The sequence below is a fragment of the Hibiscus syriacus genome, unplaced genomic scaffold (genome assembly GCF_006381635.1).
Source record: "Hibiscus syriacus cultivar Baekdansim isolate YM2019G1 unplaced genomic scaffold, ASM638163v2 tig00111427_pilon, whole genome shotgun sequence".
Lineage (NCBI taxonomy): Eukaryota > Viridiplantae > Streptophyta > Magnoliopsida > Malvales > Malvaceae > Hibiscus > Hibiscus syriacus.
In genome coordinates, this window is record NW_024063088.1 from 2,036,517 (window position 1) to 2,050,426 (window position 13,910).

The 13,910-nt window shown below is 34.6% G+C and overlaps 1 pseudogene; it reads left to right on the top strand.

The window, feature by feature from the left end:
- The first annotated feature begins 2,646 nt into the window (after nt 1-2,646).
- Nucleotides 2,647-13,552, top strand: LOC120163122 (annotated as a pseudogene).
- Nucleotides 13,553-13,910: the final 358 nt, after the last annotated feature.

A 13,910-nucleotide genomic window follows, 5' to 3' on the forward strand; every position in this document is an offset into this window, starting at 1 on the left:
GGGGCTTTAAAGATTCCACTAGATAAGGTGACACCACGTGCGTGTCAAAGAGTTATTGGTAGAGTTCCTTATAAGTCATGGGATTAGGATCAAAATGTTCTCTTTCTCTTTCTTTCCTTGGTTCACTTGAGTCTTGTTTAGAAGTACCTGACGGTACAGTTACGGTTGGTTTTGAGTTGAAGACCGTAACACCTTTGCTAGTATTGAAAGCATTGATATTATTGATCTCTCATTCTCTTTTCTTTATAGGAGGTCTTCTGCTAGACTCACCTCCTTTAATTTTTCCTTGATTAATGGTTGATTCCACCATCTCCCCAGCTATAACCAAATCAGAGAAGGTTATAGACATAATGGCAACCAGGTGCCTGAAGTAAGGGGCTTTCAAGGTATGTACAAAGAGTTTCCTTGTCTCTTTTTCATCCAATGGAGAATGAACTTGCATGACTAAATCCCTCTATTACTGTACATACTGTCAAAAACTTTTGTTTTGCTTCTTTTCCATGCCCTGTAGCATAACACGATCTGACCTCATATCATTTACGTGCTTGTACTATTCCAAGAATGGCTTGGTGAGATCTTTCCATGTTTGAATATGTGAGCGGTTCAGCTGATTATACCAACTGATAGCTGAACCTGCCAAACTCTCTTAATATAAGTGAATAATGAGTTGGTTATTCCCTACGTATCCTGTCATTTTTTTGACATAACATGGTAATGTGAGCTGAAGGGCAATTGTTCCCATAGAAATTTTTGAAATATGGGACATTAAATTTTGGAGGAAGAATCAAATATGGGACTAGGCTTAACTCCAAAGCATCAACTCTATAATAGTCGTTATCCCCTTTTAACGTCTTCATCTGGTCTTCTAAACTACTTGATCTTTTCCTCCATTTTCTTTAACTTGTTCTGTAAGATTTTTGTGAGATACCACCTGCAGATAGGTGGCCAATTCTTCTTTAGATGTCCCTTCCCCAGGAGTACTTGCCTAATTCAAGCCAGATAACTTTGTGACTATTTGATCAACCAAAGACTATTGGCTTTAGTGTTTGATTCCATATGTTTCGATTATTCTGACTTATTTTTCTTCAAGCTCCCTTGTAATCTCAGCATGTTCTCTTCGAGTTGAGCATCTTAGCTTCTATTTCCTCTTCTTGAACGGATTTATGGATGAGGTGTGTCCATGTTGGGATGGTATGTCCAGTGTTTGTTCATTTTTTTATGAGACATTTTTCTGTTAGTTAATGTGAATGTAAAGAAATGAAAATAAAAATAAAATGCAAAGTATGAAAAAAATACATGATGCATGAAATTTTCGAGGCACTGATCCAAGAACATGTATGTTATTATAAATAATCTTTATTGTGACAAAAGTGTTATTTCTAAGAGATAAAAACAACTCAAAGGTACATCCTGACTAAATCTTCTAGACCCTAAAAGCTTCTAATAGGTCACAAGTCTTCTTCCTTCATGTCACTAGCTAAATACCTTGTCGGACTACTCCAGCTTCTCTCACCAGACTGTGCAAGTGATGTGCCACTTTCTATACTTGCTCTAAGAAGTCTCGAATAATCATCTCTAGCCTTCATCCTTTGTTGAGCTTGCCCAACGAAAACACCATTGAAGTCATCCATCAAAAGGAACTATCTGAAGCTCATTTGCTTGCTTCTTGAACTTGTCAACAATGGCCTCCAATTCAATTATCGTTTTGCCATCTTGTTCTTGTTTCTTTGAAGGGACCTTTCCAGACCAGTAACCTTGGTCCTTAATCGTCTGTTCTGATGTGGTTTTCTAATAAATGTCTTTGGGAAGTCTTTAACTATTCTTTCAGTGTCTCCATTTCATCTTGTCCTTCAAACTTCCTTTTCAGGCTGTTGGCTTTACTTTTCCTCTATTCATAAGATTTTCAGAATGGAATTATTTTGAACTGCTCTTGATACCTTTTTCTCAAGTCTTCCAACTCAAAGCAGACTTTTCTGTTCCTTTTCTAGCATGTCGCTCGATCCTTTTGATATCGACATCTAACTTCCATTGGAATCTTTTGGCCTCGAGTTCCTTTAATCTTTGTTTTAGTTCCTCTTTTTCAGCTTCAAAATATTTCTTTGATATCTCCAATTCAGAAGGAATTAGTTTAAGATGCTCTTCCATGGTATGAATATCTTCATGATCTGGTACTAGAACAGTGTCATTTTTCCTTAGCTTCCGCCATTCTAAATAATCTGAAGTAAGCATCTCTTTAGTAGCCACGACATCCGTAAGCAATATCTTCTTCTATAACTCAACTACATCTTTGACCTTCTTCTTGTAGTTGTCCTCATGGTATGTGAATTCTAATCCAAATATTTTAGGTGTAATTAGGACAAACTGGCGTGCCCTATATTGCTGAAGTGCCAAAAGTGGAGAATAACCAACTCTTCCCCATAATCCAAGTAACATTATGATTCCTGAGTCTCCACATCGATAAAGGATGTCACTATGGGTCAACAAGGAGCCCTCCAGACAATGTTCATATCTTGAAGATGTGTGAATACCTTTACCCATTTTTCTTCGAAATGACTTCTTGCCACTTTTGCATAAGAAATTCCTCCAAAGAAGAGTAAGTGGGTTGAATTGGCTGTAAGAAATCCCATCAGTCTTCCAGAAGTGACTATGGATCCAAACCTGAAGAAGCTGTATGCACCCTATAAGTCTTCCGCCGCTAGTCCTTCTGCAATGGTTAGTAATGAAAGTTTCAACTAATATTGATGGTGCAAGGTTCACTCGATTTGGAAGTTGTTCAAACAGTTCTACCACACTTGCCTTGATGTATCCTAAAGTTTTTGGGAAGATAACCAAGCCGCAGATACCTAGTACAAAAAGGTCAATCACATTTCATTCATCTGGATGATTCTTCATTAATTGCTTGATGTAGGTCCAAGCAATTCCTTCTCCTTTACCTTTGTGTTGATCCGATCAGTTACCCACTTTTCATCTACCTTACAACCTTTGCCAACCCATTCTTGAAAGGTTGACTTTTGATGTACTTAGTTGACTCGATCTATTCTAATTTCTTCACAATGTAGTAAAGTAGTATACTTCAATTGTGGGCACCAGTCTTCTTGATTGAATGTAAAACAGATGTATCCTAGATTCCAAAATTACACTAAGGCATTAGGAGCTCGTCTATCTTGACATAGAGTAGAAGCGTGATATCACCATACCACTGACAGAATCTCAGTTTCTTGTAATTTTTTCAGCTGTTCGAAATGCCCCGTAACTCTTGAACATCGTTATGTTTAGGTTGCTAGAAGCATAACCAACCAGTTTCGACAATAGTTACCTTACAGTTTGTCTCCATTTTCCTTCCGAGTCTTCTCTAACCATAGCCGGACCTCTGCGTTTTCACCTCTTGCATACAACACCTTTGTCCTTATGTGAATTATTTGGTTTAACGAACACTTTTTTGTGGATCAACACCTCTTTAAATGATGAAAATAGAAAAAAATAAAAGAAAACAATATGGAAACAAGTTAGTAAGATAAAAATCAAAACCAAAATAATAATAAAAAAAATTCCTACCCCACATGATATCTAGCCCACATGCTTATTATTCCTACTCAGACATGATATATCCCGCATGTTAAATTTTTTAATAAATCCTAACCCATATAATTCTAGTTCGCATGCTTTGAACAGAAAATTAAGCAGGAAATGACTCAAGCTCCTAGTTTTGAAATAAAGTTTGGGGTGGGCTCTAATTCCTTACAGTCTCCCGGTTAGGTTCTAAAAAGGTAACCGAGTTCTCTTGTTGGTGCCCCCTTGGGCTTGTCAGACCCTCAGTCCTAAGCCCATTACAAGTTTGTGTGGACCAGTTAAACTCGAGATGACATTCTCTTATGTTATACGAAGAATAATTCACACGAAGACATAAGGTATATGAATCCCAAAGGTACTTGCTAGGCCTGTAAGGAGAATAAATTCTCACAAAGGCGTCACTTTCACCACCACTTACGAAAAGGTTTGGAGCTCGAGTATAGAGCATGAGAGAAATTTGAAAAGCTGTAATCATTAAAAAAATCAGTACAACTATTTATTTGGAAAAAAATCAAAGATAAATAATAAGGACCGAATAGATAAATTAAAATTTAAACTTACAATTTTCATTAAGAAGACAACCGAAAATTAATTTTGTCCTGACTCACTTACCTTCCCAACAAAGTCGCCAAGTTGTCGTAACTGTGCTTTAGGTGGGCCCAGAATTTGGTTTCGACTTAAAAAAATATGTTAGAGCCGCCACCGATCATTTATTTTTTTTAAATAATGTTGACCAGGCACCTTAATTTATCATCTTACCTGATTTGCATTTTACCATAAATATGTCGGATTCGGGAGTCAATTACAGTCAATGAAGGATTAACACCATTGTATTGTCTTTTCGGTACCAATTTTATTTTTCGGCTGTCTTAATTGCGAAAATTAAAAGTTAAACTGAAATTTAAAGATCTGGTCCGAATTGCTTACCTTTGATCGGTTAAATTGTGTTGAAAACATTTGATGTTTCAATATAACAAATTAAGTTAAATGAATTTAGATTTTACAAAAGATTTTCTAAGTATATTCGATTAATTATTGAATATCAAAAATACTCCAAGTCTTTCAAAGTTCATTTTAATCCTACTAAAGTGTACAATTGTTTTTATACTTAAACTATTTTAAAACAATTTTACAAAGTATTTCGAGCCTTAATCGAACCAAAAATATTTTCTTTTTAAAGGGTTTCAAGAAAAATCAAATTGTCCAGGGGGTACAGATTCCCCCCCAGGGGGAACAGATTCCCCCCTAGGGGGTACTGATTCCCCCCTGTCTAACGGTCAAAAATATATTGCACTTAGGGAACCGATTCCCCATGAGGGGGTACCGATTCCCCCACGCTCCAAGCTGTTTTATTAATTGTTTCTCATCCCCCAAACGGCTCCAAAACATCCCCAACTACTATATACGACTTCAAAACATTCTAAGCTATAACTACAAGCTAAGGACACTTGAAGAAGTAAGAGAACAACCATCCAAGCAATCAAACAAGAGAAGTTTTTCATTCTTATTTCATCTTTCTCTTGTAAATATTTTGTTTGTGAGCTTAATTCTTGTAATACCTACCTTAGAGATGTTTTATTATTACATCTTTTATCCTTTTGTAAAGGGGAAAGGTTCTAGCTTAGCCCGTGTAAAAGCTAGGGAAAGGTTCTAGTTTAGCCCGGAAAAACTAGGGAGTTGTAAGGTTACTCTTTATCCTCAAAACAAGAACAACTAGTGAATTTGTTGGAAACTCCTTGGTGAGGAGCTAAGGTAGTGGACGTAGACTTTGGTTGAGAAAGTTGAACCACTATAAATCGCTGTGCAATTCTCTATCTTTCAATCTCCTTACTCCCTAAACACAAAATCGTTCCGACCCCTCTTTGCAAACCGTTCCGGTTGTCGATTCGAGCTTCCGAAAATCTTAACAATTGGCATCAGAGCCTAACACGTTAAGAAGGTTTAACCACCTTGAGACTATCCTAGAAGAAGCTCTACCAATTCCCGATGTAACCGACAAAGAAATGACTTTTTCCTCCGGTGCTTATTATCTTGAAGAATATCCTATTGGATTCACAACCGGTCAACAAGCCACCATTCTTCAATGGAGAAATTATGCACATTGGAGAATAAGAATATATTCATTCAATCATATATCTAGGAGCTTGGTACTCAATCATGGACGGTTACTCTCTCCACCCGGCAAGTACAACTATTGGAGTAGAGAAAAACAGAAAATTTTTCAGCTTAATTCTAAGGCTATACATATTCTATTTTGTGCTTTTGGCCCAAATGAATATGAAAGAGTCTCATCTTGTTCCAGTGCCAAAGATATTTGAGATAAGCTCCAAGTCACTCATAAAGGAACCGATGAAGTGAGGGAATCAAAGAAAAATCTTCTCAACCATAGCTACGAGAACTTTAAGATGAAACCCGATGAAGACATCAAAGCTATGACGGATAGATTTTTCGTGATTGTCAACGGTCTCAAGGGATATGGAGAAGTAATTCCAAATGAGAAGCTTATGAAGAAGATGATTTACTCTCTTCCAAAGGAGTGGCAATCAAAGAAGATGATCATTATCGAAGCAAGAAACCTAAAGTCTCTCACTCTCGACGAGCTAATTGGTTCCCTTCTCACTCATGAGATGATGGTGAAGGAAGATGAAGAAAGGGAAGAGAAGAAAAACAACAAGAAGAAGAAGAAGAATGAGGACGTAGGCATCAATGAAAGCTATCAAGATTCAAGTGATGAGGTGGATGAAGACAATGATGAAAAAAAAAGAGATGGTCAAGCTCTTGAAGGAACTCAAGAGATTCATGATTTCCAAGGAAGTGAAATATGAATCAACCCAAAAGAAGAGTCCCCCGGTATGTTTCGATTGTCAAAGAAAGGGGCATGTCATGTATGAATGTCCTCTTCTAAAGAAAAAGGGGAAGAAGGCATTTGTTGCATCTTGGAGTGATGAAGATGAAGTAGTCAACCTATGCCTCATGACCACTCAAGAATAATTCGAGGTATCTTCTAACTCAAATGAATTTAATTCATTTACTTTTGATGAGTTACAATATGCTTATAATAGGTTGTATTTGGGATTTGAGACCATGAATTCCAACTATACAAAATTAATTTCAAAACTCAAAAATAAAGATAATTTGATTTGAAAGCAAAAGTTGATTTTGAAAATCAAAAAAAATTTTGAAAAATAATTTAGAGCTTTCAAAAATCAAAATAAATGATTTAGAAAAAGAAAATTTTGAGTTAGGTGTTAAGTTTAAAAGCTTAATAAAAGAAAAAGAATTAATTTCTAAAAACAACCTATTATGTTTAAATATGGCAAAATGCTCACATTGTCATTATCATGGTCATATGGAACATACTTGTCCTTTGAAGAAAGGAAAACGTTTTAAAATTAGGCAAGTATGGGTTCCAAAAGGAACGAGGGGCATTGTAACTAACGTTCAAGGATCCAAAGCAATTTGGATACCAAAATCTACTTAAATGTCTCTTTTAGGTGTGGAAGCAATTGTGATGAAAATGATGATATTCAAGATGCTCTAGCCACACATGAAAAAGGAATGTGTAACCTCTAAGCTTAATACTTTTAATTTTGGATTATTTGGTTGCTCATTTGATTTTAAGCATGCATGACTTTTGGTTTTAAATGATTATGCATCATTGTTTTAATCTCATGTATGTTGAAAAAATGATTATGATGAAAATTTTAAAGTTGTAATGATTTTTCAGAATTTTAGTTCATCATAATAAAATTTTGGTCAAAATTGTTTAATGCAAATGATATCTCTCTAACAATTGATATCAACTTTTCAAATACTTTGATTTTATAAATCTTTAAAAAAATTGACCTAAATTTGAATGTTATGCATGTGGTTTAAATAAAAATGATATCTCTCTAATAATTGATATCAAAATTTTCAAATGCATAACATTTTTAGTAAACTTTATACATATGATCTTAAATTCAACAATTGGTATTGCATAAAGTATTTTAGTCTTGGATATTGATTTCATATGCTACTACATGTTTTTTATTCGTTGTTGAAATTCAATTTTGTTTAAGTGTCAAGATCCTAAAAGCAAAATTTTATTTGGAATGCATTTATTAAGGGGGAGCTTTGATGTTTTCAAATGATTTTTAAATGTCAAATTTACTACTTACTCTCCAAAGTTATTTTGAACTTCAAAGATTAGAGTCTTTTTATTTAAAAAAGGGGAGAAGTGTTAAAGTAAGGGGAGTAATTTCAAACTTTATTCAAAATCTTAAAATTACTCAAATGTTTGTTATATCAAAAAGGGGGAGTTTGTTGAAAACATTTTGATGTTTCGATATAACAAATTAAGTTAAATGAGTTTTAAGATTTTACAAAATATTTTCTAAGTATATTCGATGTAATTATTTGAATATCAAAATATTACTCCAAGTCTTTCAAAGTTCATTTTAATCCTTACTAAAGTGTAAATTGTGTTTTATACTTAAACTTTTAAACAATTTTACAAAGTATTTCGAGCCTTAATCGAGCCAAAATATTTTATTTTTAAAGGGTTTCAAGAAAAATCAGATTGTTCAGGGGGTACAGATTCCCCCCAGGGGGTACAGATTCCCCCCCAGGGAGAACAGATTCCCCCCGGGGGGTACCGATTCCCCCCCAAGGGGAACAGATTCCCCCCAAGGGGTACCGATTCCCCCTGTCTAATGGTCAAAAACATATTGCACTTAGGGAACCGATTCCACATAAGGGGGTATCGATTACCCCCACGCTCCAATGTTTATTAATTATTTCTCATCCCCAAACGGCTCCAAAACATCCCCAACGACTATATACGACTTCAACACATTCCAAGCTATAATACAAGCTAAGGACACTTGAAGAAGTAAGAGAAACCATCCAACAATCAAACACAAGAGAATAGTTTTCATTCTTATTTCATCTTTCTCTTGTAATATTTTGTTCTTGTGAGCTTAATTCTTGTAAACACCTACCTTAGAGAGGTTTTATTGTTTACATCTTTTATCCTTTGTAAAGGGGAAAGGTTATAGCTTATCGTGTAAAAGCTAGGGAAAGGTTCTAGTTTTGCTTTGAAAAACTAGGGAGTTTGTAAGGTTACTCTTTATCCTCAAAGAAAGAACAAATTAGTGAATTTGTTGGAAAATCCTTGGGAGGAGGGTAGTGGACATAGACTTTGGTTGAGAAAGTCGAACCACTATAAATCACTGTGCAATTCTCTATCTTTCAATCTCCTTACTCACTAAACACAAAACCGTTCCGACCTTCCGACCCCTCTTTGTAAACCGTTCTGATTGTCGATTCGAGCTTCCAAAAATCCTAACAAATTGACCTAAAAATATAACTCAATCTGTGTTAAATTAAAGCAAAACAAAATTAAATTAGGTAATAATAAAAAATTAAAATTAAAAGGATTTAACTGCAAAAAATTAAAATTAGGGGTGAAATTGGCATTATACAAGAGCTGCAAGAAAGAATAAAAGTTAAGAGGGGTCAATTTGTAAAATATAGGAATTTAAATAGGGATTAAATTGAATAAATTTGAAATTCAGGGTAAATTTGTAACATATGACCAAAATGAATTACACTTCGAAATTCCAAGGATTATAGAAATATTTAACTATTTGCTATTTGCATCATAGCCCTCCCTATAAATACCCCAAATTCAAAAAAAAACATTACCCTCTTATCTCATAAAAAAAACTCCATCACTCTTCAAAATCCTCTCAACCTTCCCCCAACCGGCCAGGGTCGGTCACACACTGGTGAAGCTCCACCATCTCAGCCACCGTCGATCGTGGCTCCGGCCACCGACATTGGTGGCCGAAAAAACCAAACTACACCAAAATGTTCATTTCCACCCCGCAGAATGAAACCCAAGCCCGATTGTCCCAAACTAATCCAATCGCGTAGATCTAAGAAACAAGATTTGATTTTTACCTTTTTGGGGGAAAACGTTTCATTTTCCGACGTCTTTTCTTCTCCAATGATGCTCCTATGCACTTCCGATGGCTTGCGATGCAACAAAGCTTCGAGCTTTGGTTTTTTTTTGGCTCTTAATTTCAGCTTTTTTTTATTTTGCTTTCACTTTGGCTGGTTTTGTTGGTATTTTTGGTAGCTTGGATTTTTGGTATTTTACTGCTCGATTTCTTGGGTTTTCTCTGTGTGTTCCTTTGTGCTTTGCAGGGGATTTTATAGCCATGTCTGGAATGATTTTTCGGGGTCAATCCCGTTTGCTTCGGGGGGTCGTTCACCCCCCGTTTCCCGATTTACTCGAGGTTGAGGGCTTCAGCTTGGTTTGTTGTGATTCATTTTGGCTGAAAATTTTGGGGATTATTCAATCTTGGGTTGTGATTTTTCGGATTCCAGTGCAAAATCTTAGCCTTGTTGGCGCTTGGTTCTCACACGCTTCCCATTGCCTCCCTGATGTGGTTTGGGTCGTTAGATCATGAGGCCTAGATCCAACAGTTGACGTGTGGTTCTCTTACTAAACATCTGAACCCTAGCTTGTTGGGCTTACGGGTTAGCTTGCTGGGTCAGGCTTGCACCCGGTTGGGATCCTTACTAGGCCCCTTGGACTGTTGGACCCGTGGGCTGTGAACTTAGACCCTGCCTTTGATTTGGACCTGAAATGATTAATAAATAAAAATAATAATAATATAAATAATATAATAATAACGAAAAACTATAAACATATATAATTTCAAAAGTCATTAAAAAAACCATATATATATATATATGTTTTGAAAATATGTTCTCAAAACTATATTATATACGTTTTCAAAACGTTTTCAAAATGATATGATTTTCAAAATGTTTCAAAGCCATTATATTATATTTTCAAAACCGTTTTTTTAAACTATATATTATACTTTTTCAAAATATTTTAAAAAACTATTTACTATGTTTTCTAAACCGCTTTAAAAACTATATATTATATGCTTTCAAAACTATTTAAAAACTATATATATGCTTTCAGAACAATTTAGAAAACTATATATATATATTTTTAAAATAAATTTTCAAAAACGATATATATATTTTTAAATTATTATATATAAATAATAAAGACCCCGGACGAAGATAAGTGGTGTATGGATACTTCTCTTCAAATTTATTTACTATAGAATTTAATTTTATGCTATTTGAGGGTTTGGTTAACAATGTTGCTAAGCGCTTCCAAATTCTTGTACGAATCATAACAACTACATAGCTTACATAATGTAACTAATATCAACATTTTCACTTAGTAAACTTCCCCTAAATATATCATTATATTTAGGTATGATATTACACAATAAAAACTCTTTAGTTTACATAGATTTAAGACTGTAGATTAATGAAAACATATGACTGAGATTGATTCTTTTTTCCTAGTAAATTTCGTTTCTATTGTTAATCTCAACCGTCTATTTTACCATGTAATTGTCATAAATTTGTGTAAAATTAAAAAAAAATGTGTAACAAGATCATACCTCATATATATATATATACACACATTATTTCGTTTGGGTTTTAATTCGGTTTTTAAAAAAAATTAATTAAAAGATGTCAATAAAGTGACTATGTGTAGAACCAATTATGATATTCTAAGAATAACACGCATAAATGACATGAACAAAACTTAAATGACTCACCATGTCTAATTTATTTATAATCTACGAAGAACCAATTATGAATATCACAAGAATCAATATGAGAGATATTGTAGATTTTAAAAATATATATAATTAAATAGTATTTAAATTATTTTTTCATTTATAGTTAAAAATCAAATAGATATATTTTTCATTTAACATACCATATTAATATCCCTTTTACTTTAATAACCATAGTTTTATTTCTTTTTTTCCCCTCCTATAAAGGGGAAGAAGAGAGAATTTATGGTCATTTTTACTGTAAAGGTATTGGATTATTATGCTTGAGCTAATCTGGTTCCGATATTGTAATAATCATAATATATCCGACGTTTAGATAATTGTTTTCGTTTAAGATTTATTTTTTGATAAACTTATGCCGAATATAATATAGTATATGTTCAAAAATTCTCAATCAATGAATGATTATATTATTGTATATATATTAAATTTAAAATTTTAAAAATAAAAATAAATTTCTTAATATGATGGCGTTATTTCGTTTAAAGATGTATATTAGAAAAGACCGCCAACCGAATCCAGATTACAGGGGGACCATGGGTGCAGGATACTGATTCCATAACAAGCAGCTGAACATAGCTAGCCTTACATCGCCACGTCTCTTTTTATTTTCATTTTTATTTCATCAGATTCCCAAAAGCAAAATCAGCGGCCGCCGACTCCGACCTCGACTAGCCTAGATCGACAATGAATCGATACAAGCAACAACGGAGAGTCCGAGTCGACGAATCGAAGCCCCAAAGTACGATAACGATGCTCAAGATGAAGAACAGCAAGAAGAAAACGGGATGCGATTGAGACCGTCGGATAGCAATGTGACGGAAGATCAGGAGCCGTTCATGGGAAATCAGAAGAAAAGCTTCCCTCCGTAGAGAATTCAGAGGGGATTACTTGGATGTCCCCTCCCGCTCCTTCTTAATGAAGATCTTGCAAAAACAAGGTCACCTTTTCCACCCATTTCCTTCAATTACTATTTTCGATTTATCGCAACATTTGAATATGATATGAAAGGTCTTACATGGTGTATTGTCTATGGTTTGTATGAACTGAAAATCACAGTAAAAAAATATTTTTTTTAACTTTTTGGGAATGACAAGTGATAACTAGGTGGGTTCTTTTCCGTTTTTTGGGTAATTACATCTGCAGGTGACAAGCAAGTTTTATTTGCTGATAAAGTTTTGAAGTTCACTTCATCAGGGAAGATGAAACGGCGGATCTTATGATCACTGATTTGCAATTACATTGTTGACCCTGACAACGGCTCCCTTAAACGGCGTATAGCTTTAGCAGCTGTTGATAAGTGTTTGAGCGAATTAAGTGATAATTTCTTCGCAATTATCATCCCAACAGAGTATGATTACTTATGGCTAGTACCCGCAAAACTGAAATAACTGTCTTGGTTGATGCTACCAAAAGGCTTTGAATATGAACTTGAGGTGGTTTTTTCCAATAGGTAATGTATGCTTTTCAACCGCCAGTAGTTCGACCGAATAGTTATCTGTTTCTTTGCTTTGACCAAGTTGATACGTTCTGCTTCCAGCCAGTATGTCGGCTTTCTTTAATTACATTTTACCTACAATCTTAGCTTATGTGGCTGGTTATTAGCATATGCAGACTTCATATCTAGTCTAAGTGGTTGATTAGGGTGAAACTTGGGGTTGGTTCGTTCTCTTGATTTGTCCATTTGTTTTACAAAGCTTTTGGTTAATGAATTATGTTGATACCACACTGATTGCCAAAGGGTCATATACTGGTAAGAGAAAATAGAGAAAGTATAGCATATCTGCATTAGATGCTAAGTGCATTGGGAAAAGCCTGCAATGTAAGTATTCTTGGAGTTTTTACAGAAAGCATTAGTCATCTGCTTCATATATGCCTTTGTAGATGGCATTAATCATCTGCTAAGAAGATTTGTTTTCTTCCAATTCTATCATTTTACTCTTTCATTTGTTAATTTTCCCTTGATCTATTAAACATTTATGATGCTGTTGGTTTCAATCTACTTAATCTTGCTTATGTGGATCATCTTTTGTTAGGTTTGAATATAATGCTTCATCTGATGATGTTAAAGAAGTACAGTTTGAGGGAGCTGAAGGTACGAGATACTATGCACATTACAAATGTTTACATGTGTTTTATTTGTTACTGAAACTAGGATTATTTCTGCAAATTTTCAGGGGGTGTTAGAACAAAATTGTGAAGAAGTAACTGAGTTGCAAATATGTATTTTCCTGAGTGAGATCTGTGGTGAAATACACTTCAAAAATGCACAAATATAAGATTCATTGTTATGTGTGAGGTTCTGCTTATCTTTGAGGCCTCCCAAAGACACGTGACCTTTTCTCTTACAGATTAATGTATGTACTGTTTGTAATTCATATTTAAAAAGGGTGGTATAAATTCTTTAACTTTTGTTCCCTTGGATTATGTCATGTGACATCTCTACATATGTAGAAATGTCAAATAGAACATGTCTTGTGCAACTTCAATGGAGTATATATCCGAGCTTTATTATTCTGATAGTTTGGCCTGATGTTTGCTTGGAACTGATGAAAATTGTATCGTGTGCTGCCAATTTTGTATGAAAATGAAAAGGGATTATCATATGCAACATTAATTCCCGACTGTTGAATGATACAGTAGCCATCATCAGTCCTATATCAGGGTAGGTACAGC